This window comes from Podarcis erhardii (assembly GCF_964252035.2).
Source record: "Podarcis erhardii genome assembly, chromosome: 6".
NCBI lineage: Eukaryota > Metazoa > Chordata > Lepidosauria > Squamata > Lacertidae > Podarcis > Podarcis erhardii.
Window position 1 is genome coordinate 93,565,568 of NC_138510.1, and position 27,430 is coordinate 93,592,997.

Consider the following 27,430-nt stretch of genomic DNA (forward strand, 5'->3'; position numbering starts at 1 on the left):
TTATAAAGGTAAAGGGACCCCTGACTGTTAAGTCCAGTCACAGACGACTCTGGGGTTGCGGCGCTCATCTCGCTTTACTGGCCGAGGGAGCCAGCGTTTGTCTGCAGACAGCTTCCGGGTCATGTGGCCAGCATGACGAAGCCGTTTCTGGCGAAACCGGAGCCACACACGGAAACGCCATTTACCTTCCCGCTGGAGGATATCTATTTATATACTTGCACTTTGACGCGCTTTCGAACTGCTAGGTTGGCAGGAGCAGGGACCGAGCAACGGGAGCTCACCCCGTCGCGGGGATTCGAACTGCCAACCTTCTGATTGGCAAGTCCTGGGTTCTGTGGCTTAACCCACAGCACCACCTGCATCCCTATGGCAAATGCAGCCACCAAAAATATAAACGTATCAACCATCACAGGCGTTGAGCTTTTTGAGGAAGGTATGTAAACCCTGTCTCTAGTCTATTCCAGAATTTCTGTCTAACCTCGGAAAAGCAAAAGAAAAGAAAGCAAGCTTTTCTTGACTGGAGTGACAGCTATACAGATGACTGTCAAGGCCAGGTTAACTCCAAAGTGATGTCACCAGCCCACACACACAGCCAGAGCAAGTGAGAACATGTTCCGGCCCCTGGGGGCAGGGAGAGAGAGAGCTGGCCTTCAGCCACTCTATTTTAAGGAACAGGAATCAATTTGCACTCATTAAAAGGTATAAAGCTAAAAAGTCTCTTCTGTTTACCCACTTAGTAATCCCCTGGGCAAGCAAGGAAATGCCATTTAATCGCCTCAGTTCAAGGGCTGTTCAGTATTATACGCATATCCCTTGGTTGGCAGGGCATCCGCTTTTGCTCTGACTCTGTCATTCCTTTTCCCCCTCCTTGCTACCTGCCTGAAATTAGGCTGCGTCAATGGTTTCAGACAGGGGCACAGCTAACTGCTCACAGCAGCGGGGGCAAGGCAAGTCAATCTATGCATGGGGGCACGGGGGACGGCGAGGCGAGCTGCCCATGGAGTCTGCCTGGCGGACACAAGCCCCACGCTGCTGTTTCAGGCAGCGCCAGGCCCCGAGCCACCACGTCACTCCCAGGAGAGATGCGTGGCTCGGGCAAGCTGCAGGCCAGGCCCACCATGGTAAGTGCCACCCCCACCCCCCGTGGTGTGCTATTTTGTCACCCCCCCCCCCTCAAGGATGACACCCAGGGGGCTGCACCCACAGCACTCCCCTTCCTATGCCCTGGTCTCAGGTTGCCTTCCACAGCCAACATCCATGCAGGAACAGCTGGCAGGAACAGCTGGCAGGTGACAAAGAGGGAGGTCCCCAGCCGCGTCCTGGTTTAAATAAGGAGGGCCACACCCCCAGAGCCAGCTGATTGGCCGGCCCGGAGGTGACGCAGCCAGGAATTCCCCGCAATTGTGCGGGGGCTGGGTTCCAGCCGCTGTGCGCATGGTGGGGCCGTGAAGCCTGCGACTCCACCTCCTCTGAATGGCGGAAGTGGCTTTTTCAAAATGTCTTTGGGGGCATCTATGGGCTCTTTGACACAGTACATCACACACAAAGGCACGTAATGGTAACCCAACGTCCCCTTTCAAATTGAAAAGAAGCCCTTTGGGGAGAGGAGGAATTGGACTGGAGAAGAGACGGGGGGAAAGTGCCTGACCCTTTTTCCTGCTCACCATTTTCGGGCCCCAAACAACCTCCCAGGTCCTCTCGCGCCCCCCCCCCACACACAAAAAAGGTTCCAAACACACATGAGGTGAGTGGTGGGTGGCAAAGGATTAAGGACCCCATCTCCCCCAATTCTTCCCCACTTTCAATCCCTCCCAAACGGAGTTGTTCCACTTTCAAAGGGGCACTGGGTTATATGGCAATTGGCCCTCAAACTCTGTGGTTCTCTGTTCAGTCCACCAGCAGCCCTTTCAGGGAACTGTAGTCTCCTTGGAGCCTTCTAGTCCTGAGGTTTGGGGAGATGGCTTTCCATTTCATGTGAACGTATGAAAAGTGTATTGTCCTCTGATTGTGGGTCCGCCTATTTTTTTTATTAAAAAAAAATTATATGCACCACAATAGCCTACACCCTTGAAGCAGCTATCCAATCCCAATTTTGTCTAACCTGAGAAACGCAGGGGACTGAACTTGGTGGTTCTTGTATATGAACATGAACATGAAATTTATTACGGTCAGTGACCACCTTGAGAAACACAAATGGAACTACAATCCCAATAGCAAAACAAGCATTTAAAACAATATACAGCAATGGATTTTAAGTTTAAAAGTGTGATAGGCATATAAGTTCTTGTATATGGCTTTCTCCATTTATATACAGTATAGACATGCTCCTAGCTCCCCTCCTTTTAAACATATTAGCTTTATTAAATTGTTATAAATAGTTTAATCAAGCTATCTTATGAGTCATCTTGACATTACGGACAAAAATCAAATAACACACATCAGCCACTTAGAGAACATCAAATAAAGAATATTGGTTCTCTTCAGTTCTATATTAGCTGCCTATTATTTCAGTACAGAAGAAAAGACAAAGAGAAAAAGAGGGTTTAGGGGGTGGGAAACAGCCAAGCAGAGCTATACTTGCAGTGCGAAGCAAGCCAACAAGGGCTGTTCGATTTCCACATAATTGCTTTCCCTCTGAATAACCTCCTCCTCCCCCCCCCCCCCATTGGCAGCTAGAAGACTGACAACTCCAGGAGCCAAGTTTTATAACTTAGGAGAGTCCTAGATTTCCAAGCCCTTAAAATAATTTGCTTAGCAATTAAGGAAGACCTGATCAGCTTTCTGATTAATACTAGGGACCCAAATGGCTAGGAAACATCATAATATAAGATGCAGTGGCATAAACGTACATGGAGCGCAGAACACATAATTTATCCATCTAATCATGCCTTCTCACAATGAGTAAAAATGATTTTACAAGTCGACAGACAAATCTGCCTCTGGGGGATTGGAGTGCGAAACAGGAAGCAGATTCAGTTACTGGAGTCCTAACCAGTAGGAATGGTTTAAGAAGTAAAAATAAACTTTGCTGTATGAAGCATAACCGATGATATCTAACCGAAAGAAGATGTCCACAGGTGTCCACCAAACCCTTCACTCCACACCTGTTGCAAAGATTCAAAGCTGAAGAAGCATTCTTTTGGCATCCAGCTATATTAAAAGATGCAGTGGATCCCAATGAATGAAATACTTCTTAGCGTGTTCAGACCCAGAAACCTCCCCCCTAAATAAATTCACACTTGACTCAAAATTTTGGTTTTGGTTTTTGGCAGAATTTAGGCCACAACTTCATTGATTACAGAAAGTGACTGGTTGCATAGGCTCTGGTTCGACTAGCTCCCTGCCATGCAGGTAGTGCTGACCCAGGGTTCCAGCATTGGTCAGCCAAGGGTGAACACCTGGCTAAACGGAAAGCCGGGAACAGGCTAACTTCACCCCCCAAATGTCCCCCTGGACTCAGGCATGGGCACAACCCCCTCTCAGGGGTTGACCAAACCATCGAGTCCCTAGATTCCTTTAACGGAATACCCTTCACATAGGGATGGCGAGAGCGTTCTCCCATCCCTATCACCTGAACCAGAGTCTTACAAGTTATGATGATTTGCTACGCGGCAGGCGAAACCCAAATGGCAACAGCCAATCAGCCAAGTGGGGAAAATTCCTGCCTTGTCCCTGTCCCAACGACAGACGACACACGACGGCATAGCAAGGTCAAGCACAAAGCCCTAAAAGCAGGGAGAGGTGGGCGGGTGTTCTGAATGCATGTGCCGAAAGAGGACGCTCTGGGTCACGTGCATGGGCATAAACAGGTCCCTTGAACCATTTGAAGTGCATCCCATTGGCCAGATTGAACCCAGCTTCGAGGGACCTACCAATCGGGTTTTGTGGCTGACCAATCGTACCCACCCACAGCACAGGGTGGCGGTTTTCCAGGTCTCACCACAATATGTGCCCTCTTTAAGGGAGGACCCAGAACAAAGCAGAAGGAAGATCAGAAATTTATCAAGGCAGATGAAAAATTTGAATAAATAGTGTACTCCTATTATGCGCCGTCAAAGAAAGCTGCATGGGCAGCTATCTGATGTAGATCCCGCCTTCTCCCTTTTCCTCTCTCCACCCCACCCCACTCGTCAAAGGAAGCCACACAGGCAGCTATCCAATATATATCCCTCCTTCTCCCCTCAGGGATGACACCCGGGGCGGACCACCCCCACTGCACCCTTCCTCCACCACTGTCTCCTTCACCTCGCTTACTGAAGAAGCATTAAATGGGAGCACTGCTATACCTTCCTTGCGGGGGGGGGGGGCAAAATTCATCTCCAAATAGCTCATGTACTTCCACACCAACTAGGAAATGGACATTTGCTAACACACACAGCTGAAGATAAACAGTGTACTAAAGGACACGGCAAGCCTTCAAAATGCAGAGGACTGTGCACTTGTGCAGAGAGTGTGCTAGAGTCAAGCGCAGCCAGGCGAGGACTAGAAGAGTTTTGTTTTCGCTTTCCACATTTTAATCAAGCCTCATATTTGAAATGTCATTCCTGGAGCATCTAGGAACTTGCAGAATGGAGGCTGTATTTATAGCTAAGCCTAAAGATCCCTGGGCTTCCTTGTTTGCTTGTCTGATTCACTGATGGGGATGTCAACATGGTTGAAATGCTTCCATGACTGGAAGTTAAGATTTGGTGCATGGGAAGTCGGCTCAACAGACCTCAAATGCTAGAAAGGTGTGAAAACAGGGTATTATTTGCCCCGGCTGTTATGTACTGAAGTTCTCACCCTGGGCCAGCAGGGGGATACTGTAGATAGTTTTCACTCAGGTCTGCATATGCAAATAAGGAATTGAAAGTGACGTTCAGTGATTGGATAGTTACAGAAAGTTGTTACTGTTGCTTTGTAGTTGAGCTCTATATAAGCAGGTTGGCTGAACCCTTCAGTTCAGTTCTGTTCTGGCCTGTGAATAAACAAGAGCTGTCTGAAGAATCACTGTGTTGTCTGATATGTTCACCCACAACCTAACACCGGCCTCCTTTGGAACTCAACACAGAGCATACCCTCCAGGTGTCCTGATTTTCTGGGGACAGTCCTGGATATAAAAGCCATCCCAGCTTATGATTTGATCCCAGAATGTTCCACTGTACCAGAGAGGAAGATGAGCTAAAACTCGTTCCAAGCACAAGCGGCGGCAGCAGTGGCAGCTGCAAGGCAGCACCCTGTTGCCTCTCCACGGCTGCCACTGCTGCCCCCCTCCCTTGGGCAGCTTGTAGCAGCTGCTGGAGAGCAAGCGAGGAGGATGAGGCCACCAATACTGAGGCCCTGCCTCGCATGATGCGTCGGCTCTGAGGGGCAGGACCGTCCTGGGTGGGAAGAAAGGAGGAGCGGAGCGGACCCAAGGGGTCTTAATTTTCTTAAGGAAATGCTTTGCATGCCCACATCTACTCTTGCCCCTTTCTAAAATTTATTTATTGGTGTGTGTTTTCCTTTTTGTAAATCTACCAAAGAATAAAATAAAATAGAATCGGGATAAAGGGGTTTTCTCAGGACAAGGGGTGGGGTGCATGTGCTGTGTCCTGTTGGTTTCATGGTGGGGGCACATTCCCTTCTTCAGACAGGAAATGCTCTGCAGGGGGAGGACACATATAAGATGGGGGGGTCGAGGAAGGTCAGCTGGGAGGGGAGTAAGAAATATTGGCAGTATGCAAGGGTTTGTCTCATAACAATGGCCAGCACCGCTAACACAGAGAAAACCATGGCAGCTCAAGATGGGAGCTCCTGGTCCTCTGCTTTTTGCCTTCCTTACATGCCGGCTGCCTGGCAGTTCCTGCATCCACAGTACAGTGGTACCTTGGGTTAAGTAGTTAATTCATTCCGGAGGTCCGTTCTTAACCTGAAACTGTTCTTAACCTGAAGCACCACTTTAGCTAATGGGGCCTCCTGCTGCCACCGCACTGCCGGAGCCCGATTTCTGTTCTTACCCTGAAGCAAAGTTCTTAACCTGAAGCACTATTTCTGGGTTAGCGGAGTCTGTAACCTGAAGCGTATGTAACCTGAAGCGTCGGTAACCCAAGGTACCACTGTACCATTCTATTTCTTCTTTTTTATAATATTTTGTATTGAGTTTCCTTTTCATAACACTTAAGCACATCCTCATTATCCACTTAAATTTTTTTGCTCTTATGAGCTTATCGACTTCCCTCCCTCCCGCCTCTTGGTTTTCAGAGTTAATCTTTATATCATGGCATTTATACATTCTGTTTCGCTCCTTCAAAATATCCCAATTATTAAATAAATATAAAAAGGTAAGAACACACTACATGTCTTCTTACAACCCTGCTAGTGTTGTTAGTTGTTTACAATGGTCCTTCAAGTATTGTATAAATTTACTCCAGTCTTTTTGGAAAGCTTGATCACGTTGGTTTCAATTTTTTTCCGGTCAGCTTCGCCAATTCCACAGAGTACATCATCTTCACCTGCCACTCTTCTTTCATTGGTATTTCTTGTTGTTTCCAATTTTGGGCTAAAAGGATTCTTGCTGCAGTTGCTGCATACATAAATAATTTTTTATCTCCCTTTGGTATCTCTTCCCCCACTATTCCCAGTAAAAATGCTCCCGGTTTTTTAACAAAAGTATTTTTATACATTTTCTTCAACTCATTATATATCATTTCCCAGTACGCTTTCGCCTCTTTACAAGTCCACCACATCACAGTACCATTCTAGGTGGTTATCTTCAGAACAGGTTGCAAAATCCTTGTTTTTGGAGCATGCATCCACTTTCTCAATGCCACACTTATAACTTCATAAACATCTATCATATCTCCTCTTGCTTGCCTTTTCTCTAAGCTGAAAAGTCCCAAACACTGCAACCTCTCTTCATAGGCGAGTCACTCCACGAATACTTCAAAACACATCTGAACCACACTTATCCTGCTCAAAGGATTCTGGGCACTCCAGCTGAACCCTTTGCAGAGATCCACATTTACCTTTCCTCTGCTCTTTCCATTATCTGAGGGCCCAAAAAATAATAATTAGTGCTTGGACACAGAGCTTTAAAGTCCAGACTGTGCCTGGATAGGTGGAAGAAAAGTAAGGGTAGTTATGCCCCAAATCCCCAGCAACCCTTAAGAAATCACACTGCTCAGAATTGTTTGAGGAGGGAAATGTGCTTCAAATGTGCTTTAAAGGTTTAGTGCATGGGTAGGCAAACTAAGGCCCAGGGGCCAGATCCGGCCCAATTGCCTTCTAGATCCGGCCCGCAGACGGTCTGGGAATCAGCATGTTTTTACATGAGTAGAATGTGTTGTTTTATTTAAAATGCATCTCTGGGTTATTTGTGGGGCAAAGAAATTCGTTCATTATTTCTTTTCAAAATATAGTCTGGCCCCCCACAAGGTCTGAGGGACAGTGGACCAGCCCCCTGCTGAAAAGGTTTGCTGACCCCTGGTTTAGTGCATGCACAGCCAGCTAAAGTAATCTAGGCCTTTTCTCTCTCTTTTTTTTGCTCAGGATGTCAACTACCTAGCACAAAGGTAAAAAATGGGGATAGGGATAAACGGGAGCTCAGTATCAGACTGGCAGTTTGACACACATTCCTCTGCGCACGTGCCTCTCTTTCCCCCTGCAAACCAAGCTTGTTTCTCAGCCTGACGCACACACCTCTGTGGCAGTTCCCTGGGCAGGAGGCCTCGCAGCTGTGACTAATGGAATGTTTTGACACCTCCGAATTATTCTAGCGGTTCTTTTCAGCTATAGGGAATAGGAACGGAAGAGGGGGAGATGCAGCGATGGAAGCCCTAAGGAGCCACCCCAGTGCTAGGAGCGGTCTTGCTTGAGAAGACCCACACACAGCAGGGGCATGCACACACAACAACAAAAAAATCTCCTAACAAAACAATCTCACAACAAAACAATCTCACAACAATCCCAATCTCCCCTGCTCTTTTCTTCCAAAATTAGAGCAACTAAAAGCAAAGGACAGTCCAGTTCATGGGTAGGCAAACTAAGGCCCGGGGTCTGGATCCGGCCCAATCGCCTTCTAAATACAGCCAGCGGATGGTCCAGGAATCAGTGTGTTTCTACATGAGTAGAATGTGTGCTTTTATTTAAAATGCATCTCTGGGGTATTTGTGCGATATAGGAATTTGTTCATTTTTTCCCCCAAAATATAGTCCGCCTCCCCCCACAAGGTCTGAGGGACAGTGGACCGGCCCCTTGCTGAAAAGGTTTGCTGACCCCTGGGTCCAGTTCCTTCAGCTTTCCGGCATTGGGTATTTCAGGATACAAGCTATACCTACCCCAAATCCCTTTTCCACAAGAGTGTGGTTATGTATCAGCTATTCCCTCACAGTCTTCACCATGCACATGCAACATGCATTCACGCACACACATTGCAGAGCAGGCAAAATTTCACAAGAGTTGATACAGGAGGTACCAGGATTTAAGAGTCACCAATCTACAGTGGTACCTTAAGAACTTAATTTGTTCCGGAGGTCTGTTCTTAACCTAAAACTGTTCTTAACCTGAAACACCACTTTAGCTAATGGAGCGTCCCATTGTTGCCGCCGCACAATTTCTGTTCTCATCCTGAAGTAAAGTTCTTAACCTGAGGTACTCTTTCTGGGTTAGCGGAGTCTGTAACCTGAAGCATCTGTAACCTGAGGTACCACTGTACTTTCAAAAAAACGCAAGCTGCTGGAGGCACACACTCTCTGCTCCAGGACCTCTTCCCTTTTTCGTTATCCCTTCCACAACTCCTCCCTCCTCCTCTGTCCTTCACTCACCAAGGGTGGGGGGAGAGGGAGGGCTGCAATCGTGGGGGGAACCTTGAACAGAGAACACAAACCACTTTTCCAGCGTACAGAAGATTGTGGTGGGGGCAGCAACAATAATTTTTGCCGAAGACAGCATCATAAACTAGTCTCCTCACGCCCACTAAGTATCATGGAGGGGTGGGTGGTCGAAGCTAATGACCTACGTTGCAGAGCTGTAAAATCTACCGAAGGAATGCGTGCAAGAAGTGTTATATAAACCCTGACAATGACAGGGATGGTCGTTGTTCTTGTTGAGGCAGGGACTCCATCCTACTCTGCATCTGTTTACACGATCCATAACGCTATTCAATGAACTCTTTCATATCCCCTCTCTGTTTTCTTAGTAATCCTCCTCATATGCTTTCCTCAGGGAGCATTTAGCAAGAAGGACGCGGGTGGCGCTGTGGGTTAAACCACAGAGCCTAGGACTTGCCGATCAGAAGGTTAGCAGTTCGAATCCCCGCGATGGAGTGAGCTCCCGTTGCTCGGTCCCTGCTCCTGCCAACCTAGTAGTTCGAAAGCATGTCAAAGTGCAAGTAGATGAATAGGTACTGCTCTGGCGGGAAGGGAAACGGCGTTTCCGTGCGCTGCTCTGGTTCGCCAGAAGCGGCTTAGTCATGCTGGCTACATGACCTGGAAGCTGTACGCTGGCTCCCTCGCCAATAAAGCGAGATGAGCGTCGCAACCCCAGAGTCGGTCATGACTGGACCTACTGGTCAGGGGTCTCTTTATCTTTACCCTGGAAAAACCACCCAGGAAAATGTCTTGACCCCGCTCCTCTTCTCTAAGTTGTATTTGTGATCTATATTTCAACCTGCTTTGTATTGTATGATGTGTATCGCCTAGTTTGACTACTCCCGCTATTGAAACTTACATTGGCCTGAGTTCTTGGTGTGCTTTTTTTCTTGGTATATTTAATAACAAGAACTCCAACTTATTTATCGCCTAGTTTGAGGCCTCTATATCGCACATGTGTTTCCACAAACAAACATATTATGCCTAGCAGCTCCATGACCGCTGATGTAAAAATTGGGGTTTGGCTTTTGCTGCCCAACTCCCCATGGGGCTCTGAGTCCCCTAAGTCCATGTTTGGTCAGAGAAGAATGGATGGAGGCAGGATCCAGTGGAAAGCAAGGCACATCTTTCTGTTTCTGTCGCAACAGAGTTCTCTCCCCTCCTTTCAAGGAGGGAGAGACCCTGAACAAAAGTGTGCAAGAACCTTTAAAGACTTTGGACATTGCCCAACCCCCTTAGCCAAAGACCACCACCCCCAATACATCCATACATCATAGGAGGTGGGTCTACAGCAGAAATTCTATCTGCCAGGATACCTGAAAATGGTCACTGATTGCATTACCTGGGCAGCCTGGCCATTATTTTGTGCTGTTAGTATTGCTTGAATCCAGGTCACAGGCTCACCCTATTCATACACAAATACGCCCTGAAGACAGGATTTGTAAGCGAAAAGACAGTGGGAAGGCTTTCCCCATTTGCCTTCCTTACTGCAGAGGAATACTTGAGGTCATTGGGAGAGTCAAAATGGCTTCAGGATCGTTCTCCTGCACTATTTCAGGCACATGGTTTATATATATTTAGATATGTGTGCTTTTATGAATATTCATTCTATATTTGAGACCTTAAAATTCTCCTAACACCGCAGTGCAGAGTGTCTTCTCTTTGCACTAGATTGTGAGCAGGGGCCTTGGAAACCGGAGCCGCGTGGGTTCATCTGGCTTAATTGCCAGAGTGACTCCTCTTCCCAACAGAGAGAAAACAGCGTGATTGGAAGGCAAGAGGCCAGCCCTAGCACAGCCCAGAGCCTCATCCTGCAATCCAACCCAACCTGACAGGGGCACAGCTGGGGGTGCAATCAGCACAGCATCGAGCCAGCGCACCCCCTCCAAGCTCGCTTGCTCCCTCCCCTCCTGCCACTGGAGTCTCTGGAATCAAGCACAGTACGAAGGAGTGGGGTGGGGAGATAGGCAGTTAATTAACAAGCCTCTTCTCCTTGTGAAACCCACTTACGTCCGGTCCCAGGAGGCAGGCTCAGAGCAGAGGAGAACAGAGTGCTCCAGCCACCAGCTGAGCAGCTGACTGTCACCATCTGGTGTGGCAGCAAACCTGAAGGGAGGGGGGGGTTAAAAAGAGCAATCAAGAGCATTTTGGCAGCCCCGGACTGGCAGGAGGGGAGCGTTCCACTTGATCAGCAAGATGGCTTTTGTCTGGGGACATTGTCTCTTGTGCAGAGATGCTCCTTCCAGGGCGCTTTGCAAGAGACAAGACCTTTTCCTGCTCTTTGCTGCAGATAGTGGGTTCTTGCTGTTGTTGTTTAGTTGTTTAGTCAGTGTGGTGTAGTGGTTAAGGGCGGTGGACTCGTAAACTGGTGAACCGGGTTCGCTTCCCCGCTCCTCCCCATGCAGCTGCTGGGTGACCTTGGGCCAGTCACACTTCTCCGAAGTTTCTCAGCCCCACTTACCTCACAGAGTGTTTGTTGTGGGGGAGGAAGGGAAAGGAGAATGTTAGCCGCTCTGAGACTCCTTCGGGTAGTGATAAAGCGGGATATCAAATCCAAACTCTTCTTCTTCTCTTCTTAGTCGTGTCTGACTCTTTGTGACCCCATGGACCAGAGCACGCCAGGCACTCCTGTCTTCCACTGCCTCCCTGCAGTTTGGTCAGACTCATGCTGGTAGCTTCGAGAACACTGTCCAACCATCTCTGTCGTCCCCTTCTCCTTGTGCCCTCCATCTTCCCCAACATCAGGGTCTTTTCCAGGGAGTCTTCTCTTCTCATGAGGTGGCCAAAGTATTGGAGCCTCAGCTTCAGGATCTGTCCTTCCAGTGAGCACTCAGGGCTGATTTCCTTCAGAATGGAGAGGTTTGATCTTCTTGCAGTCCATGGGACTCTCAAGAGTCTCCTCCAGCACCATACAGTCATACTTCGGAATAAATATGCTTCAGGATAAGTATTTTTGGGTTGCGCTCCACAGTGACCCGGAAGTAATGGAGCGTGTTACCTCCGGGTTTCGCCACTCGCGCGTGTGCGGAAGCGGTGAAACACGACCCATGCAGATGCGCTGTCATGTCTTACGTTCTGTTCAGGATGCAAATGGGGTTCGGAACGGATCCCATTCGCATCCCGAGGTACCACTGTAATTCAAAAGCATTAATTCTTTGGCGGTCAGCCTTCTTTATGGTCCAGCTCTCACTTCCATTCATCAATACTGGGAAAACCATAGCTTTAACTATACGGACCTTTGTCAGCAAGGTTATGTCTTTGCTTCTTAAGAGGCTGTATAGGTTACCAATATTCATTATGCGCACATGCTACCTCTCCAGCCACAATGCCAAGCAGGTTGTGACAAGCGTTAAAAGGATCCTTCCAAAGCGGATCAACTTGGTGAGGGAAGAGCCGATGAGATTCAGCAGAAGAAAATGCAAGCAACAAAAATAACAATCCGAATTTCACATTCATGCTTCTTAGATCTAATTTCCCTCTAAAATATGAACAGTGTGCACAGGAAAAATTCAACTCTCTCTCTCTCTCTCTCTTTCTCTGCTAGACCTCCAAGTCATCTAATGAATGTGATTGGCAAGTGGGCTCCAGAGAAACAAAAGGAAGTACTTATTCATGCAATGCATAATTTGATTATGGAAGTCATTGCTAGAGAATGCAATAATTGCTACTAGCATAGACGGACTCAAAATAAGGACTCTTTGGTTAGCCATCTAGATTAGTCATGGATAAGTAATAACGGAAGCTGCACACTTAGAAACTGTGAGCTTCTGAGCAGCAGATTTAGTGCTTGAACTAAAAGCGCAGGAAACAGTCTGGCCTGTTCTTCTGCTTTCAAGAGTGGCTTGATATGTGCAGAACTCTGCAGGTGAAGCTGTCAACGGCACAGAGACTAAGCATTTGTCACCTGCTGGTATCTGCCGTTAAAGGCACAGCAACAGAGGCCAGATGAATATGTGCCAATCCCAGAACTAATGCCACAAAAAAGTAGCATGGGGTTACCTGAAATTTTGCATTTACATGGTACTTTAGAGTGCTCAAAGCACTTCAAAATCACTCATTAACTCTTACAACAACCCTGTACAATAAGCTACTGCCATCACCTCCATATTGTAGAGAAAGGGTGGCTTGCTTAAGACTAAGGTTCAAGGTTGAGATTTGAAATCAGTCACTTTCCCAGTTCACATTCTTACCACACTATCCTAACCATGTCTACTCAGAAGTAAGTCCCATTGAAATTACTGGCCAAGGTCCACAAAAGACGAATGTATTTCAAGGTGGAAACTTGAATGTTCACTTTAAGTCATTAACTGGATATTTTGGAAGGGATTGGAAGGGGCAACTTTTATGATATGGTACCAAAAGGTGCAGCAGACTGCTTTAAATGAAAACTGACAAATAAGCAAAAAATGGCAAGAAGATATATAACATGGATAAACTTACGGCAGAATGGTGCATTACGCACATGAACAAGCCATGCAACAGTGGGCTTCCTATGGCATAAAATATTTTGCCTGGTTTGGCTTCTGATACTGAGCTATTTTTCTTTTCTTTTACCGGGTAACCTGGATTTTGTACTTTCCTTAGTTATGTTCCATAACATGGCTATATTCTGCATTGCATCATAGTTTTTGAGGAGTGGAGGATTTGTGTGTTGCTGTTTAAGCTTTACAAAGAAAAGCAATATGTGTCTTTTTAATAAAAGTAAGTCCCATTGAATTCAATGGGGCTTACTGCCAGGCAAGTGGGGTTCGGACTGCAGCCTAAGCCACTATATTGTGCTAGCTCTTGGTTCATAAGAAAAGTCCAGCTTCTCAGCCTGTTGTTTGAACTTGTGGTGATCAGTGCCAGTCCCTACGTGGCTTGTGGCTACAGCTTGTGCCAAGTCAGAGAAACCCTGCGTCTGAAAATGTTCTTCCCACACACTTTGGCGATGCTCAGAGATCTTCTCGTGCCAAGAAAGCATCTTTTTGAATGGTACCAAATTTAGTATGTAAACTGAAATCTCTCGGGTACAATGAGCATCCTTCCAGGTGCAAGGTCTTTTAAAGAAATAAAAATTGGCAAAATAAAAATTGTGCCTTTGCAGGGATGGGAAGGCGAGAGTTCACCGGCGCAAAGCAATCACAACATTAGACAGTTAAAACGGTGTGGTGTTAAAGTGTCAAAGTCTGCTGCTCAGTGACATCTCTCTGTCTTCCTGCAAGTCTCACTGAAATCTTCTAGATTTGTAGGCGTCACCATAATAATAATAATAATAATAATAATAATTTATTATTTATACCCCGCCCATCTGGCTGAGTTTCCCCAGCCACTCTGGACAGCTTCCAATCAAGTGTTAAAAACAATACAGCATTAAATATTAAAAACTTCCCTAAACAGGGCTGCCTTCAGATGTCTTTTAAAAAGAAGATAGCTGCTTATTTCCTTCACATCTGAAGGTAGGGCGTTCCACAGGGCGGGCGCCACTACCGAGAAGGCCCTCTGTCTGGTTCCCTGTAACCTCACTTCCCACAATGAGGGAACCGCCAAAAGGCCCTCAGCGCTGGATCTCAGTGTCCAGGCTGAACGATGGGGGTGGAGACGCTCCTTCAGGTATACAGGACCGAGGCAGTTTAGGGCTTTAAAGGCCAGCACCAACACTTTGAATTGTGCTCGGAAATGTACTGGGAGCCAATGCAGATCTCTCAGGACCGGTGTTATGTGGTCTCGGCGGCCGCCCCCAGTCACCAGACTAGCTGCCGCATTCTGGATTAGTTGCAGTTTCCGGGGTACCTTCAAAGGTAGCCCCACATAGAGCGCATAGCTGTTGTCCAAGCGGGAGTTAACTAGAGCATGCACCACTCCGGTGAGACAGTCTGTGGGCAGGTAGGGTCTCAGCCTGCATACCAGATGGAGCTGGTAGACAGCCTCCCTGGACACAGAATTAACCTGCACCTGGACAAGAGTCCTCCTATGCTTTTAATGCACAGGAGGGAATTTTGATGGGGGTAGCTTCTTCTGCCAGTGCAAGAAACACTACAATGAGAGGACTTGCTCCCAGTTTATTTGCTGCATATATTCGCTTCCTCTCTCCAAATGTCTGAACTTATGTACTACCAGATGCATATCTGTAAACTTGTAAAGAATAAATTCACCTGTGGAATTCACTGCCAAAAGGCAGGTTGGAGGCCACTCATTTAAACGGCCTTTAAAAGGGGGGGGGGACAATTCCCTGGAGGGCGGACCTCACAGCTCAATGGATTCTCCATATTCAGAGGATTGGATACTTGGATGCTGGGGGTGTGGAGAAGGAGGGCTTTTCCCTTTGTATGCTGCTCAAAAGCTTTCCAGACCAACCTGGCCCAAAACATTTTGCCGCCTGAGGCAAGGGCAAAGATGGTGCCACCCAACATCACCAATTCCACATACAAAAGCCAATTGGATTGGCAGAAGACCATGGCAACAGGACAACATAGTCCACTGCAGTTGAGGGCAGCAGGCTATTTTAGAGGGACGCCAAACAGGCTCTACCACACAGATAGCTCTGTCCTTCAGCACCTCACCAAGGCTCCTTGCTCCTCAGTATTTTCTGCCGAATGGTAGGGCCGGCCCTGTTAGATCAGATCACCTTTGGTTTGATAAAACAAGACCTATCTTATGTCTGTTTCTCCCTTTTCCTGTTACATCCTGTCCAGAATTGAATCTAACAACTACTACCCTTACCCCAAGGTGATCCTTAGCAGCCATTCTGTTATGTCACTTAGCATAAACCAGCTCTAATTCCCAATTTCTTTTCTTCCCTGCAGAGTAAAAGGTTTGCCATAATGTAACCAGCTAACATCAAATTTAGCCTTACGACACTCAAGCCCAAGAGAAGAAGCTCTTGACGTTATGAGCACAAGACAGCATTCATTACAGCACTGCTCTCATGTTATGCTCCTTGGGGAGATGCTGTCCCCCCCTTCCCCAAGTTTTCTGTTTGCTTTAAGTACAAAACAGAGATAGGGCTCTGAGAGAAAGGGGAAGGGTAGCTTTAAAAAAAATGTGTGGCTTTAAAAAAATAACATTTCAGCTGTCACTAAAAAGTCATCAGTGTCTCTTTGAGTGAGTGAGTGAGTGATTCACACCCCTGTATGAAAAGTTTCTGAGTCATAGTATGGGATTTAAGTGGGTGGGCTGCATTGACTCAACCTTCAAGCGGGGGTGTGGGGTGTTGAGAGACGTTGCAAGTCAATATCAATATAAGAGTTATATTTATATTGAATAAGATATTGATGCCCTCCCACTGGGCAGTATTCAGTTCAGGTCCTGGGCTCCAATTTTTTTCCACCACAAAGCTCTGCAAGGTGAGCAAGACTGAAAACAGAAGGGCAAATCAATCCAGACATTGGCAATGGGGTGTCATTATTCTGTTAAGGGCTATCTGGACCTCCTCTACTCCCAGCCCTCTGTCAGAATGCTCCATCCATGTATCCCAGACTTATGTTTCATTTCTCTCACTGCCAATCCAGAGTGCTGGTTTTGACCAATACAGAGTTTTATTTGACTCTGGGCTATGATACCTTTCAGACCACCTTTCAGTTGGCCTGACCCTCATCATTGGAGGCCCTTCTGTGGGTGCTTCTTCCAAGAGAAGTAAAGAAGGGTGGTGACAAGAGAAGGGGTCTTTCCATTGGAAAGCCCCACACCTCCAATTTGTAGATCATTCTCCCCTGGGAGGCTCATGACATTGTCATCTATATAGCACCAAGTGAAGAAGGCTTTATTCTCCCAGTTGTTCGGAACTGGAAATTGTTCTGGTTGTCATCTTATCTGGCATCAGCTTGTGTTCACCCTGTTGTTGGGTGGGAGGTTTTTTTTTCCTGCCTTGAGACTGATTTTTGTGGCAATTTTTTAAGTATTGTTTTTCAACAGGTATATTTTATGCCTTGTCATTAGGAGTTTTGCTACTTCTTTTAGCTGTTTCATTCATTCCTTCATATACGTGCATGCATACATCCATGTTTTTCTTTCAGAAGTCTAATATGTGGGACAAAGCTCCCTCTGAAATTCACTGCTTCTTCTACCCCTTAGGTCAAGGAGATTTTTTTTTATATAGAAGCAATGAACACAGAAATGACTGCTAAACTTCCGCTATATTTCCAGAATTGCATTTTACATCATGTGAAAGATAAGATGAAATGAGGATTATCTGGTAAGGAAACACCAGGAAAACTGAATAAAATGCTGTCTGGATGCAGCCAGTGGCGGAGCAAGCCAATTGGACGTCTGGGGCAGCACGCGTGCCCTGTGCCCAGGGGCAGGGCCAGCCCCCCGTGGGGCAGGGTGAGCTGAGGCAGGATGCTCCGTGGGGCCTCCGAGGAGTCTGCCTGCCTCCTCCCGCTCAGCCGCCCTACAGCTGGGAGGGAGGTGGCGGGTGGACCGTTTGGGGCAGCGTGGAGCCTGTGGGTGCCCAAGCCACCGTGTCACTCCCAGGAGCGTGGCTCAGGCACACTGCAGGCCCCACAGTGAGTGCCTCCTGGCATTTTGTACCCCCCCCCCTCAGTGGTGACACCCGGGGCAGCCCGCCCCCACCGCACCCCCTTCCTCCGCCCCTGGATGCAGCCTAAGTTTACAAAGTGCAGACCTGCCTGAATGGAACATCCTTAGAAGGCATGGCAAAACATTCACCTCTCATGAAACCACTTAGTAAAATTGTTTGAGGAACGTTTAGCTCTGCAGACTGAGCAACTGCTCTTTGGTCTAGGGAAGAAACACTAGCCACAGGAGGAAGCACTAGGCTGGAAGTTGTACCTGGGATCTGAAATGGATGCCAGGTAAGAGCCGCCCTGGCAAACATAAGCCACAGAAACTCTTCAGCAACCATCACACAGATATTTTCAGCAGTAGGTAGAAACTTCCTCTCTCTTGCCAGACAATGCCACTGCAAAATACAGGGGTATTTGCTGAAGGAATAGTGTAATTATTAAAGCTGGCCCAATTCCTAGATTACAAGCTGCTATGTCACATATCATTGAACAGCATGTGGCCCTTTAGCACATGCTAGAACAACTGACGAGTTACTAAAAAAGTGGTCCTTTCCAATAGCGGAATACCATATCCACTGGCAGGATATCCATGTCTCCCTGTACCCAGCTTGCTCCAGCTTCTAGCTCACACATAGACATCTAATTTTGGAGTCCTTATTTAAAGTGTCCAGTTCTACTTTTAAAATCTTTTCAGTTTATCTTACACCCTGCAAAATGAGCATTCTGTTGGCAATTGGTCTCCTTTAACAGATGCAACTGGACTGTTTTGAGGTATTTATTTTAAAATAAATAATAGTAATAATAATGACTAACACCATAACACATACGCAGTTTTGGAATGCTTGGAAATAAACAGCTCAGTTACACTGCAAAATGTAGCACACTGCATCTAAGATGGGCCTGGTTCTCACGAAGTCAGTGAACCAATGCCAGGGCTGTGGGTGTATTGCACTTGGGCAAAAAAAATGAGAGGCACAAATACAAGATGGGTGACACCTGGCTTGAGAGCAGTACATGTGAAAAGGATCTAGGAGTCTTGGTTGACCACAAACTTGACATGAGCCAACAGTGTGATGCGGCAGCTAAAAAAGCCAATGCAATTCTTGGCTGCATCAATAGGAGTATTGCATCTAGATCAAGGGAAGTAATAGTGCCACTGTATTCTGCTCTGGTCAGACCTCACCTGGAGTACTGTGCCCAGTTCTGGGCACCACAGTTCAAGAAGGACACTGACAAACTGGAACGTGTCCAGAGGAGGGCAACCAAAATGGTTAAAGGCCTGGAAATGATGCCTTATGAGGAACGGCTAAGGGAGCTGGGCATGTTTAGCCTGGAGAAGAGGAGGTTAAGGGGTGATATGATAGCCATGTTCAAATATATAAAAGGATGTCACATAGAGGAGGGAGAAAGGTTGTTTTCTGCTGCTCCAGAGAAGTGGACACGGAGCAATGGTTCCAAACTACAAGAAAGAAGATTCCACCTAAACATTAGGAAGAACTTCCTGACAGTAAGAGCTGTTCGACAGTGGAATTTGCTGCCAAGGGGTGTGGTGGAGTCTCCTTCTTTGGAGGTCTTTAAGCAGAGGCTTGACAACCATATGTCAGGAGTGCTCTGCAGGGGGTTGGACTCGATGGCCCTTGTGGTCTCTTCCAACTCTATGATTCTATGATTCTATAATTCTTATGAATAAAGACCTGAGCTCAGTGATAGAACACCTGCTTATCATGCAAATAGTCCACGTTCAAACCCCAGCATCTCCAGCTAGAACTGTGGGAGCCCCTCGTCTGAAATCCTGCTGAACTGCTGCAAGTCAACATTGGCAATGCTTTTGTAGATGGACCAACATTTTGTTTCAAGTATATGGCAGATTCCTTTCATCCTTCCATTTGAGGAAAATAACATTATAGTACAGGTGTCAGGGTGAAGGGATCGTCTTCTTCCTAACTTGTCAGTTTTCTTTGTACTATTGGGCTTTGTGTGAGCTCCCACCTGCACTCTGACACAAGTTGACCATGACAGAGAAATCTGGACCACAGAATCTGGTAGCATCCCTTGGAGACTAGGAATGAAGCACACTGTATGTTTAATGCACATTCAAAGCACATTCCTCCAGCCTCAAAGAATTGTGGGCAATGCAGTCCACCCCTCACAGAGCCAAAATTCCCAGCCACCCTTAATGAACTATGGTACCCATAATTCTTTGAGGGGAAAATGTGCTTTGAGTGAGCTGTAATGTATAATTCTATCTCTCCCCCCCCCCACAAAACTTCTGTAAAATGTTATTACCAAGAAAATGTACGCAATATCTTTAAGGGGGGGCAGTGAGAGAACATCACTAGAAGTGCAGAGGGGTTGCAGAAACAACTTTTTGTCTTGGCGGGCACAAATGGCAGAGGGACACGCAATGGCAAGAGGTAGAGTTCCACCCCAGAACTCATGTCACAAACTGCAACGACAACTATTAAGTCAGAGGGAGTAGCACAGCACCACACTCCACAGTTCAACTCATGGTGCAACAATTGTGACAGGGGCGTGCATAACCCTTTGCCCCAAACTACCCCAGTATTGGAGAGACCCCCATCCCTGTTGAATTTTGTGAAGACTTTTGAAATTTCAGCAGTAAGCTTTTCTGATTTTATGGTTAATTTTAACTGATTTATCTTTCGTAAGCTTGTTGAATGCTCCATAAAAGCTACACTGTTGTGAGTATATAAATGGTTTAGATAAATAAATGAAAATAGAAAGCTTTTTTAAAAAATAAAAAAGTAAAATAAGCAATATGAGAACTTTGGTACTGTTTTGGAAGATAACATTGTCTGGACCACTGATAACAAATGAGTGAGCTAACACGATTTGCATTTGGGGAAAGCCTTCCTCAGAAAATAAGAGAAGCTGGAAACGTTTGAACATACAACACTAGAATATCTTTTAGACTCCCCACAGGCCTTGTCTGCATGTGAGCATTGTTAATGTGGGATAGAAAGTGCATGATCATGCTGTTTGAAATTTCTGGCAAGTATACAGTGGACATTCAAATTTCAGACATGGGCAATGCACCCTACACTGTCTGGCGTGAATGTGCCTCTAGCTCCTTAAAAAATAAGAATAAGTGACTTGGATACACAGCCTTGTCTGCTCTCCATGGTGCTGAAATTCTGCCTCTCTGTCCCACATACCAACTCACCCTTAGCAAAGAATGAACTCTTCTTCCCTAATTCATTGGTTTTTAAAATAAAGAAATATAAACTCCACACACACACCGTCGCTGCCACCAAAAAAAGCCAAAGAAATTGACAAAAGTTAGAACCCATTCAAAAACACTTGGGACTGAGCCTCAAGGATTCTTGTGAAAATCATTTCCAAGTAAACATACACAGTTTTTGGGCTGCATATCATGGAATTAACCAATATACCCAATTTACATAATTATTTCAGCTGCTGCATTTTATAGCATAGTCTGAGAATTTTGGTTACTTTAGTACAGCATTCTGGAACTCCCTAAATGTGCCTCAGTACCCCAAGCCAAATTAGCCTACATAATGCATATTGTAATGGGGGCATAAGCGGAGAGGTTGTGTGAGCAAGATAAGCTAAACCCTTGGTGCCCCCAGGGCAAAGCTACATTTTACATGGATCTCCATATTCCAATAAGTCAAGAGAAAGAGGGGCAATGTGCTGCAGCAGGGAGAAGGAAGAAAAGGAAAGCAATGGCCAGTGTTTCCCATCAAACACTGCTTTGTAATGGAAGATACAGAAGCCAGGAAAGTTACAGAATCAGAATAAACATATCAAGATCCCAAATCTTGGGATCAGTTATTCACACCAGCATAATTCAAGACATCCTAATTAAGGACTCTTCTCTGAGTTAGTCTTGCAGAAGCAAATAGGAAATGAAAAGGGACGTCAAATAAGAAGCTAACTTTAAAATTAAAAAAGTCTAGGAAAACAATATCACTTTGGATATAGAAGGCTGCTGTATTGACACATGGTAACACGGTCAGATTCTGCCATGAGGATCAGAATCTCTAAATTGATGGAGACAGAACAGATTACAGGAGAAGGAGATGTCAGCCTAAGGGTTTCTACAGCAGCATATTCCTGAGACGTAGCCAGTGAGCTGGTTGCAGTGAACACCAAGCCTTTTTGTGTTATGATCCGCAACCCACTTTTGCCAGGTCTAAGAAGTTGGCACTAAAGTAGATTCACTATATATCTATATCTATCTAATCTATATCTATCTATCTATAAGGTAAAGGTAAAGGGACCCCTGACCATTAGGTCCAGTCGTGGCCGACTCTGGGGTTGTGGCGCTCATCTCACTTTATTGGCCAAGGGAGCCAGCGTACAGCTTCCGGGTCATGTGGCCAGCATGACTAACCACTTCTGGCAAACCAGAGCAGCGCACAGAAAAGCCGTTTACCTTCCCGCCGGAGCGGTACCTATTTATCTGCTTGCACTTTGATGTGCTTTTGAACTGCTAGGTTGGCAGGAGCTGGGACTGAGCAACGGGAGCTCACCCCGTCACGGGGATTCAACTGCCAACCTCCTGGTCGGCAAGTCCTAGGCTCTGTGGTTTAACCCACAGCGCCACCCGCATCCCTATCTATCCATATATATATATGAATATATATACAGACTCTCAATAGAAAAACTTTTTTAAAATAACATGCTGAAGTTAAAATGTCGGGCAGCTCAGGGTAGACTTGTAGGTGTGAGCAAAGTCACATTTACTGTATTCAGTTGTGCTCTGCGTATTCCTGAGAGACATTCTCTCTTGCATAGACTGAACGTTTGGCCTTGCTTTGTATTTAAAAATGACAACTTCTCTCAGAACTCAGGGTATGTGTGCCTGCGCATGGAAACATGCATCTGACAGAGTGGGCTGTGTTTGGTGAGATTTACTTACTAATAATTGTGTTTAGGATTGCAGCCCAAAATCTGCCATTGCTGTTCTGCTCTCTTTGCTAAAGTTAATTGACTTCCTCCTCGCTATATGCAAATCTTACCTGGCTCAGTTTAATCAGATTGCAGAGGGAAACTTTATAGCAACTCAGTTCAAAAAAATGCACCTTCCCTCTTTATGCTACAACGTGAAATTTGGCTTTCCTAATGATCTTAAGTATTCTACTTACCTGATTTAAGTCTCTTCCGGATATTCTTCGCTGCTGCTTCTTTATTTGTATTTGTACTTCTGTTATTTTTATTGTATTGATTTGTTTGACTTCAATAAAAGAAGAATTAAAAATGTAAAAGGTTTTTTTACAAATTTAATTAAAAATGGTTGTTGTTTTTATTGCACCTTGTTTATTCTATGAATAACTTTATTGAGGGAACTTGTTTTTTAAGCAGCAGCACAATTTTGCTGAAATTCATCAAAACAAAAGCAATCTTGAAAAGGTAGATATTATCCACCAGTAATATACTGTAGAAAGGTAAATGATAATCCTTAAATTGCAACACCCCCAAAAAAGACAGAATAGATCTGGCAAGTTTTAAGAAGCTAGTACAGCAGGCAAGGCAATCTGATTAGAGGAAGTGGTTAAAAAAACAAAACCAGCTTCCCTAATGAGTGCGTGGAAGCACTGCACAGATAAGCACGTTCAACATAAGTCTAACCTGAATCTAGTTTAGGAATCAAATAGTTGAGTATTGGGGGGCAATAGCAGCCATGGTAGTTGAAAACGGCTATTGGCAACAGTCCTGTGGAAAACCTTTCAGTACATAAGATGCTACTGAATTTGACTAACTATCCCATGGGCAGGCAAACTAAGGCCCGGGGGCCAGAACCAGCCCAAACGCCTTCTACATCCGGCCTGTGGACAGTCCGGGAATCAGTGTGTTTTTACATGAGTAGACTGTGTGCTTTTATTTCAAATGCATCTCTGGGTTATTCGTGGGGCATAGGAATTCGTTCATATATTTTTTTCAAAATATATGGCCCCCCACAAGGTCTGAGGGACAGTGGACCGGCCCCCTGCTAAAAAAGTTTGCTGACCCCTGGTCTATCCCATGAGTGGGGCACCTGTGGCTCTCCAGGTGTTGCTGCACTACATACAACTTCCATCATCCTAACCATTGGCCATGTTGGTCGGTGCTAAGGACAAGTGGAGCCAACAACATCTGGATGCCAAAAGGTTTGGCATTCGTTATCTCTAGCCCATTATTATCTGCACTGTGTGGCAGAGTAGCTCTCAGGTAGAGTCCCAACCTTGCACCCAGAGGTTTTTTAAAAAACAAAAATGCCAAGGATTGGACCTATGACCTTCACATGCAAAGGAGATTCCCTGTCATTCAGTTATGGGCTCCCTCTGATCAGCCATGGCCATTAGACACTGCTGGGCTGTCCACCTTAGACTCCCCAATGTCTCTGGTCATCTCTGAGGTCCTCTACAGGACTAGCTGCTCTCACTAGAATAGAAAGGATGAGGAATTTGCCAATTCCAACTAGAATTTGCCATAACTATTACTCTTGAACAGCCCTGCTGAAAATCAGCAAGACCTTTTGTGTGGCAGTAGTTAAACCACAGAGCCTAGGGCTTGCCGATCAGAAGGTTGGTGGTTCGAATCCCTGCAACGGGGTGAGCTCCCGTTGCTCGGTCCCTGCTCCTGCCAACCTAGCAGTTTGAAAGCACACCAGTGCAAGTAGATAAATAGGTACCGCTCCGGCGGGAAGGTAAATGGCGTTTCCATGCACTGCTCTGGTTCGCCAGAAGTGGCTTAGTCAGGCTGGCCACATGACCCGGAAGCTGTACGCTGGCTCCCTCGGCCAGTAAAGTGAGATGAGTGCCGCAACCCCAGAGTTGGTCACGACTGGACCTAATGGTCAGGGGTCCCTTTACCTTTACCTATCAGCAAGGCCTTAAGAAGCTACCTGGGTACATCATTCTCAAAAGAATTTTCCTGATTTTGTTGGGGCGCCTAGGTTCCCCACTCCTGCTCAAAAGCGCTTGATGCTTTGATTTTAAAAAGGGTTAAACACAGGTCAAAAGGTTTTAGAACAAGGCTGGACATCTCTTTTGGGAGGAGAGCATTATAGATTGTGGTCTGTCAGTTGCCATTTTGCTGTGCAACCTGACTCCTCAGAAGTGGTCTGGCTCCAAAATAAAGATTGTGCCATCTGCCCATTTGGAATTCACAATTATGAAGAACATGTGTTCAGGCATAGCATTAGAATAAAAAAATCAGTGAAGAGATTCAAGACTAAAACATACAAGATCTGTGTTCCTTTAAAAAGTTTGCCTGTTGCTGCTGCTGTTATTGGGGGGGGGGGGTTGTGGGGGGGACTTGCAACCGTTCCTTGATTAAAATTTAATGGAGTTGCTAGGGGCCAGATAAAAACTGCCCCATGTATTATGGGTAGCCAATTTGCCAATCCCAGTTTATTTAAATAATAATGGTCCAATATCCAATATTAATTGGATATTGGGTCAATTGTAGGGACTTTGCAAGTCTTCTGAGGTTACTGGTGAGACCAGCATGACTAGCCAGGGGTCCAGCATAAACTTCTTGAATTTTCTGCTACTGAGGAAGACCAGAGTGAGTCAATTTTTTCTAATGAAAAACATTTCATGACTGTGCTACTGTGACTACAGAATATTGCAGTAGTCAAAGCTTTTTATACGTTTGTCCCAAAGAACGGTGCTCTCAAATCTATCCCTAATTGTACTGAGAAGAGGATGAGATCAAGAAAAAAAGCTTTCAGAAAACTGATTCACCCAACGAAAGGAGAAATGATTCATGTATGGTGTGATGGGAACACTTTTACAAAGCACATGGCTGGAATGTGACATGAGTTGGCTAAGAAGCCCTCTCCAGGAGCCCCAGTGAATGGAGGTCCAAAAAAATTGTGAATGAAAGCAGATGATGACAACTCCAACACTAACGAGGCAGCAATTAAACAACTAAATTGCTGTGTGATGAAATATGCAAATCAATATGATGCTAACTTAATTGTGGGGTAGGGGGGGGGGGAGAAAAACTAAGGCATAAGAATTCAAGAAATTAAGGAACCATTCCCCTTACATCCTGCAAGTTCTGAAAAGGGTTAACCGTCCGTCCGTCCACCTGTGACTCTGGTGGATTTCTTAGCTGCAGTTCACCTTAAAAGGATCCACCTTAAATGAATGAGTAACCTCCAAATGTAGGAAGGCTACCTTAATAAAAACTTTCTCCAGCCAGAGCAAAAGCATCTTCCTTTTAAAAGTTCCACTTACAAACTTTGGGTGGGGGGTGAAAGTACAAGAAAAATCCACCTGTAAAAGAAGCCAGGGTCAAGTAAAGCCCCAAGAAACACATGGCCAGTATAAAGCAGAAGACGATACTCCTAAGGATTGCAAAGAACCCGTTCTGACCAGCTTGCTGTACCTCTACATCAATATTAGTAGAAAGCACCTAGGCATAATTCCAAAGTTCCTAGCATTGCCATAAAGAAATGATAACACGAAAGCCAAAAGGATTGGAGATGGAATTCTGCAATGATTAAAATCTATTCTTTAGATTAAAGGCAAAATGTAGCCACTCAAAGGGAAATTGGGGGAACTGGAAACCAGCCAGCCATTCCTCTCCAACAGGTAGCAGCAGCATTACACTGAGATTAGCTACTACTCTAGAATTCCTTCTTCTGCAAGGTATAAAACACAGAACGCCAAACAAGGGGGGTGGGTTAAAAAGGCATTACCTACTTTTAGTAAGCTAGCAATCTACCCCAGACAGCCATTATTGCAAACAGAGGATCTAAAATAAGCTCTTACCTTGAATAACATGCATAGCTCCTGGAACTAGGCTGTGATATTATCCCAGAGACATTATTTGTAATAGAAAGATAAAATAAGACCGAAGGAAGGAGGAGAGACGGAGGGGAAGAGAAGAGGTGGAGGGAAATAAATAATGAGAAGAGGACTGGGGAAGGAGCGGAAAAGGGAAAGGAAGAGAGGTGGGAAGGGGCAAAAAGAATAGGAGGAGAGGGGAGGAAATGAAAATAGAGACAGTAAAAAATCTGTCTCCTGCCCACACGGTGGAAAAGAAATTTCTGACAAGCAAAAAGAGAGAGAGAGAGAGAGAGAGAGAGAGAGAGAGAGAGAGAGAGAGAGAACTCACACACATACCAGAGGGGGCAGACAGGCGAATAACAAAGCAGAACAAGGGAATCAAGAGGAATAAAAAATGGTAAGACAAATGTCTAGACCTAAAGCATACAGAGGAGATGGGGAGGTGGAGAGTGAAATTGAGGGTTTGCCGAGAGTGCCATGCTATTTTGCATAATTAGAGTAGTAAACAGCCATGTGTCTGGCAATTTAGGTCAGCTGAGTTGTTAAGAATGTGGGTGAATTTGACAGGGAGCAAGGGGGAGCGTGGACTGATCCAATATCACACCAGACTTCTCAAGAATATATAGAAGAGAGGTCATGTTGAGCCTCTGTTATTTGGCTGCAAGTTGCAAAAAGGACGTTCGAGGCAGAAAAAGTGCTGTCTCTGGGAGAACTCTCCATAATGGGCATGTACAGGTATAAGTTGCTGTGCAAAATCTGATGTTGCTAAAATGCAAAACTGTGTGGCTAACCAAACGCTCTTTCAACCTAAATCTAACCCTTTGTTGCTCACGTTGTGTCCAGCCGTAACACATCTATGGCTCAGTTTGTCAGAGAGAACACACACTTGTTGCTTCTACAAATTTCCATGGACATTTTCTGAGAGCAATGTTCATTTCCTCTGGATCTTTTTTTTATTTTTATTTTGGAAGCTCCTAACTATACTAAGTATTTGATCAAAATGAAGCAACCTGATAGCCCCAGGATACTTAAAGAGTTTTATGGGTCATTAGCAGTGGCAACAGCAGCTTGAGATGAACCCAGAAGCCACAAGGGACCATTGCATTATCTTGCAGCTTTCTTCCTTAAAAATAAGATTCAGCCAGCCAGTTGGAGTGATAAAGCAAGCAGGAACATCATATTACCTCCCTATGGCCATCTGATTCTCAGGACCAGGATTCTGATCTCTGGCATGATCTATTCCAGTTTGAACTCAATGCAACACAGAGCAGTTGTGTTCTTCAGAAGGTAGAAGGGTTGAGGGCATGATATGCCCCAGCTTCTCCTA

General features: G+C 45.6%; 1 protein-coding gene across 1 annotated transcript in view; it reads right to left on the reverse strand.

The window, feature by feature from the left end:
* Positions 1-26,357, reverse strand: part of CACNA1E (calcium voltage-gated channel subunit alpha1 E) — a 477,487-nt gene extending 451,130 nt beyond the window's left edge. The window contains exon 1 of the mRNA XM_081866509.1: positions 26,086-26,357. The gene's annotated coding sequence lies outside the window, so the exon portion shown is untranslated. The remainder of the gene's footprint in view (positions 1-26,085) is intronic.
* Between the last annotated feature and the right edge of the window lie 1,073 nt (positions 26,358-27,430).